This window comes from Myotis lucifugus, unplaced genomic scaffold (genome assembly GCF_000147115.1).
Source record: "Myotis lucifugus unplaced genomic scaffold, Myoluc2.0 scaffold_2146, whole genome shotgun sequence".
In the NCBI taxonomy this organism is placed as follows: Eukaryota; Metazoa; Chordata; class Mammalia; order Chiroptera; family Vespertilionidae; genus Myotis; species Myotis lucifugus.
The window spans coordinates 1,650-8,036 of record NW_005873194.1 but is presented as its reverse complement, the minus strand read 5'-3'; the positions used below and the strand labels follow the sequence as shown (position 1 = coordinate 8,036).

General features: G+C 42.3%; 1 non-coding gene across 1 annotated transcript; it reads right to left on the bottom strand.

Moving 5' to 3' along the window:
- Positions 1–5,123: 5,123 nt before the first annotated feature.
- On the bottom strand, positions 5,124–5,254 carry LOC111824546. Its single transcript, XR_002827651.1, has one exon. It is a non-coding gene; the product is annotated as a small nucleolar RNA SNORA43 (small nucleolar RNA).
- Between the last annotated feature and the right edge of the window lie 1,133 nt (positions 5,255–6,387).

Here is a 6,387-nt window from a genome sequence, read left to right as displayed (position 1 = left end):
ATTTAAAAAAAAAAAAAAAGAAAGGCTGATAGTTTTATCTCTGTCATGTATCTCCTCCATCCCCCAATAAACTGATGCCACTAATTGTCACTACCAACACCGATTATCAATACTGACATCAAACCAGAGACCCAGAGATGAGGACCACATCCACATAAATCAAGGGGAAGGCCTGGTCACTAGATGCCGTGACCAGCAGATTAAAGTGTTCTGCTTGCCTCTCTCTTCTGCAAAATAAAAATGCTTCAGCAGCAAATCCTTTTAATCCACACGCCCGCCTGCATCGGCAATCAAAATCATGCCAGGACCATTTTCTCTCAATCTTTCCAGCTCCCCTTGGCAAGCCTATACAAGGAACTTTCCTGCAGAAAAGCAGGTGACCAGAAAGGTTAAGTGTGTTTTCTCAGCAACATAACGGGCAGCTTAAATGAGTATTTTCTTCTTGTTACTGTATTAACTGTGCTGTGTGTAGTCAATAATAAATAACCATGAAGCCAAGAGCATTATTTCAAGCAAAAGCCAAGCTTTGGTAAAAGACCCATCTGCTCTTGGCACCAACCTCATTCACTCGAAAGGTAAGATGACTGGTAAAAAGAGGCTAATCATCAAATTACAAGGCTGAGGGAGAGGCAGGCTGCTGAAATCAGCCCTCTGCTTTCAGGCTTGATTCTTAAACAGGAACTAGTCCAGGGCCAGTTAACAGGATCAAAGTCAGCACAGGCAGGAATACGTGGGCAGCACACATGAGGGCTAGGGCACAGCCGCCTTTGGATGAACAAGGGCTCTCTTCTTCCATAGAGATTGTCTTGTATTTCTGTTCACTGAGTGCCAATAAGGTCCCTCGAAGCCAACTTGAGAAACATCTGCTAGGCTCCCTCCTCCCTCCTAATGCTTGATGAGATCCAGAAATCCTCCTGCCCAGACTCAGCAGCAGCAGCCATTGACTCAGAACACTTCTAGGCGTTTTGTCAGAAATATCTGGCACGTGGAGGCTGCCTGAGGCCATCCCTAGAATTCCAGGAGCCCAGTCAGAGGAATGTGCTTCAGGCAATGGTCCATCCCTACTGCAGCCATGAAAACCACATTCTACAAGCGCCTAAAACCAAAAAAATAAAGCAAAAAAAACCCAACAACTATGGTCTCTATAATCTCAATGTTTTTCATTTCGTTCCTTCTCAATAAAATCAGAGTCATATGGTATAGGGTATGTACATATTTAAAGAGTGGTTATCCCTAGTTAATGGAATATAGGTGCATTTCAGCAATGAACATGTATTACATTCATAATTGTAAACTAACTATTCTTAAAGAGGAAACTTAACTATAGATCAGACTGAAGACATCCATTCCATAACCATTTTCTAAAAACTTACTCTGTTTGAAAACCAGTGAAAGGGGGAGAGAGGGGAGAAGGGCATAATATAAAAGAAATCCAGTGGCTTGCAGAAAAGAAAAATCCATAGAAGGGCACATGCAAGTAAAAAGCCAATTAAGTTCGTTTATTCTAAGAAAATGCAACAGGCTCAACTTACACGATTTAAAAAAATAGTACCTGCAATGTATGGAGAAGTTATGCTGTATCTCAGGCTCTGTGCTTAGATATTGTGCTTGCATCATCTACTAATTTTTCTTTTTTTTTTTAAATCCTCACAAGAGGATATTTTTTCCATTGATTCTTTTTAGAGAGTAGAGAGGAAGAAGAAAGAGAGAGAGAGAGAGAGAGAGAAAGAAAGAAAGGGAGGAAGGAGAGAGAAACATAGATGTAAGAGAGACACATCCATTGGTTGCCTCCCACACTCACCCCAGCTGGGCCTGGGATCGAGCCTGCAGCTGAGGTATGTGCCCTTGACCAGGAATCAAACCCACAGCCCTTCGGTCTGCAGGCCAACACTCTAACCACTGACCCAAACCAGTCAGGGCTCTACTAATCTTTTCAATAATCCTTTAAGTGTTTTACAAATGAAGAAAGTGAAATTTACAAAAAATAAATGACTTCTTCCTAACTAAACAACAAGTAATTTGGAAGAGCCATGTTTTAAACATGGTTCTGTCCATTTTTACTGGCTTTATAAATTTAAAGGATACATAAACTATTCAGTAATATAGTAAAAAAAAGTATAATTTAATTTTATCTTATGAGCACATATAGAAAAGAGTCAAGGAACATAACGACAGAGTAACAGAAAGGAGAGCAGAAAGGGGGAAAAAAGCAGAAGCGAGGCGAGCAACAGCCAATGTAGGTTCACTAATCCAGCAATCCCACTTCTGGGTATTTATCCAAAAGAACCGAAATCAGGATCTAAAAGAGATGTCTACACGCCCATGTTCATTGCAACGCTATTCACAACAGTCGAGATGTGGAAACATCCTAAATGTCCATCAACGGATGAATGAATAAGGATGTGGGTATGTACATACAATGGAATATTAGCCTTAAAATTCAAAGAAGTAAGAAAATTCTGCAAATGTGACACCATGGATGAACCTTGAAGACATTACACTAACTGAAATAAGCCAGTCCCAGAAGAGCAAAATACTATGTAAGTTTGTCTCCACCTGTGGTCTGGGGCACCTCTTTAGCAAACTTGCATGTGACCAAAGGAAATATATGTTATGCACCAGGTTTTCACTTCCCCATTTGGCTCAAATAGATGTGTGGAGTATATACTTGGATCCTCTTTTTGCTATCTATTCTACAGGAAGATTGAAAACATAAAGCACTAAGTTGCCTCATTGAAAAATACAAGAAAATAAAAGTAGCCCTTTTTAAAGTACCATGACCAGCTCTAAACAGTCCCCTGACAGCATCATCAGTGCCTACCACTGGCACAGGACACAATGCAGGTAGGTGGGCCATTCACATCAAATGCACGTGGAAATACCACCCAAGGTCAAACCTCAAGGCCATCCATTGATATATTTGGCTGCTAAGGTGGCTGCCTTCCAACTAATTAGAATGAAAATATCTCACGTGCTAACCCAGGAGGTCTTAACTAAAGGGATCAATCTTTTCAACAGACAGAATCTGAATAATTTCTAAGTTATCAAGCACCTGCTCATTATCCTGTGTTCTGTACTGAGAGTATTTTTCCACCGTGTCTGAGTCATCTTTGCATCTTCCATAAAACACTCTCCACTTTTACAGTATGCTTCTGTGAACAGTGGGTGCAAAAGAATGATCAAATGATTGTGTGTTTTTACGTTGAACTATATCAAGTTGATGATATTTGACAATTTTTGATTCACAAAAAAATGGCACTTTCAAACGGTTCAAACTAAACCTAGTACAGAAGTTTAGCTATAGGAAAAAGCAAAAAAAAAAAAAATCACAGAAGCTTCTACAGAGACAGAATTCTCTTTGCTGTCATGCAACTGTTCTAATATAGGTAGCCCAGGAGGTTATAGTGGTTCCATAGTGTGAAGGACCCAGGCTCCTTACATCTCATTTCCCTGCCACATCAGTTGGAATGTTCCTATGATTATGTGCAAAAAGTATAAAGATAAAAATCATTCATTTATCAAAAATATGAGTCCTATGGGGATACAGCAGTGAACAAACACAACTTAGTTTTCAACACCAAACTTAACATTTGAAGATAAAGGCCTTCTAAACTCTCACAATTGCTGATGAGAGTGCAAATGTGGTACACAGCTTTAGAAACTTTCTTGGCCATTATCTCTTGATGCTAAATAATTCCCCCAATGAATCAGTAATTCCACTCCCCATATATTAGCCTCAGTTTGCAGCTCAGCCTCTCCCTGGCACCTCCAGCCCAGCATGAGTGGTAACCATCTGTCAATCTCTTTGTAGCTCATGATGGGTGACCCAAAGCAGGGCACCGGCAGCAGCTGTCCTTGGCCTGCACCTCCCAGGAGGCCCCAGAACCACTGCACCCAGTGCATAGCTTCAGACGACACCCACGCACCACCCAACCACCTTTATGAGCAACATGCAAGTAAGAGACTCATTGGGCACCAGAGTCCTGTGGAAGTGAGCTCTGCTCTGTGAGGTGGGCCCCTGCACAGCATCTCCTCTGGTACAGTCTCCAATGGTCCTCACACCTGACGGCCTGGGGTCCATCCCTCCCATTGACGTGCCAACAGCAGTCAAGGCTCAACTACAACAGGAGGGTGCACACGGCCCACACGGGAGGATGGGAATGGGGAAGGGGTACCTAGAGCTTCCTGCTGCGATGATGGAGGAGGCTGTGTCACTGGGTCCCACAGGACACCTGCTGCCTAAGGCCACCCTACCAAAACCAGGAGACACGGCAGCTCTACCTGATACATAGAAACGAACACAGGGAGAAAGCCAAAGGGAGGAGATAAGAAACACATCCCAAATGAAAGACAAAGAGAAAAGTCCAGAAAGAGAACTACACAAAATGGAGACAAGCAACCTACCAGATGCAGAATTCAAAACACTGGTTATAAGAATGCTCAGTCGCCGTAACCGGTTTGGCTCAGTGGATAGAGCGTCGGCCTGCGGACTCAAGGGTCCCAGGTTCGATTCCGGTCAAGGGCATGTACCTTGGTTGTGGGCACATCCCCAGTAGGGAGTGTGCAGGAGGCAAGTGATCTATGTTTCTCTCTCATTGATGTTTCTAACTCTCTATCCCTCTCCCTTCCTCTCTGTAAAAAATCAATAAAATATATTTTTAAAAAAAAGAATGCTCAGTGAATTTAGGGAAAGAATAGATTAACTCGGTGAGAACATCATCAAAAAGATAGGAAACATAAACATGGAGATAGAAAATTTAAAAGGACCAGTCAGCCCGGCTGGTGTTGCTCAGTGGTTGAACAGGAGGTCACGGTTCCATTCCAGGTCAGAGCACAGGACATGCCCCAAGTTGGGGCTTGGTCCCCAGTGGGGGGCATGCAATGATTCTCTCTCATCATTAATGTTTCTATCTCTCTCCCCCTCTCTCTTCCTCTCTGAAATCATGTTGCTAATATATGCAACACCTTAGTCCCAACACCCTTTACCTTTCAAAATGCAGTAAAGAGTTTATGCCGTAAAGCCTGACAGCGTCCCTCCCTCCTCAAATTACAAGGTACAGAGATTGATGCAACATTAAAAATAGGAAGGTGCTTCTTTTTCTTTTTGTTTTTTTTCCCCCCAGGAATGTCAGGCTACAAACCATCCTAGTGCCCACTGTTCTGAGCACTGAGGGTAGAACTGGCCACTTCCTCTGGGCCCCGACGTCACAGGCGCAGCCCGGCAGCGTCTGTGGTGCCGCAGGTCCAGCACCTGCAGGGCAGCAGGGCGGTGCTCTTCACACTGATAATCACAAAGCCTCAAGGAGGGCAGAGAAGGTCGCCTTTTCAGAGCTAGAGATAAGAAGTACACCTGGAGGGGGGAGAGGTCTTACAGTGAGAGTGGGGGGGTAGGTCTTTGTGTGGTTTTAGAATAGCAACTCCACAACTTCTTTGTGAATTTCATCAAATTCTATTTCAAAATAAGGGCTTACACTTAATCAATATGCTCATAAGACAGCTGACATAAAAGTCTTATTTACATTTAAATAAAATTAGTCTTTGGAAGGAGAATCTGTTTACAAATTTAAATGAAAATAGGAAAGAGTTTTAATCCCAACTCTGACTCACTAGGTGTGTGACTTTGGATATATTGTCTAGGGCATATATGCTTATCTGTAAATGGGTTTATAATGTTAGTAATGCCTTGCAGGGTTAGGGTGAGGCTTAGACATCATGACACACATGGATTTTAAAATGTAATTGTTAGGAACCCAGCAGGAAAGAGAATTCAGTCTAAATGGATCATATGGAGAGACTGCTGAAAAACATGTGGGCACGGTTATGCGAACAAATGAGATGACAAAGCACACAGAAACAGCATAGCAAGAAGTTCATAGGAGACAAATTTGTGTTTCTAAAGTCCATGCAGGACAGGCCCCTTGGAGGAGGGGCCCAGTGAGAGCCTAGGAACACAGCTACTTCCAGAGAGGCAGTGGTATAGCAAAGAAGGAGCAGTGGAGAAACTTCTCACACCCTCCAATTTCACGTTGGTATCTTACCTTGGCTAATCCCACCTGGAAAGTACTCAGCAAGGTGTGGAGCACGGTGATGAATCTGCGTGGGGGACCACTTAGTAAGTTATATAAATGTCTAATCACTGGGTTATACACCTGAAACTAATATAATATTGTATGTCAACTATAATTGAAAAATAAAAAAAATCATTTAAAAAAGACAAAGACATCACACAAAAAACTACAAAACAATATATGTTAAGAATAGAGACACATAAATCTTCAACAAAATGCTTCTTTAAAAAAAATTAAACTTAGAATCCAATGGTCTAGTTTCTAGAATATGGGTCTGCCTCCACAGGAGACCAAAATCATCCTCTTGAGTTTTCACCTC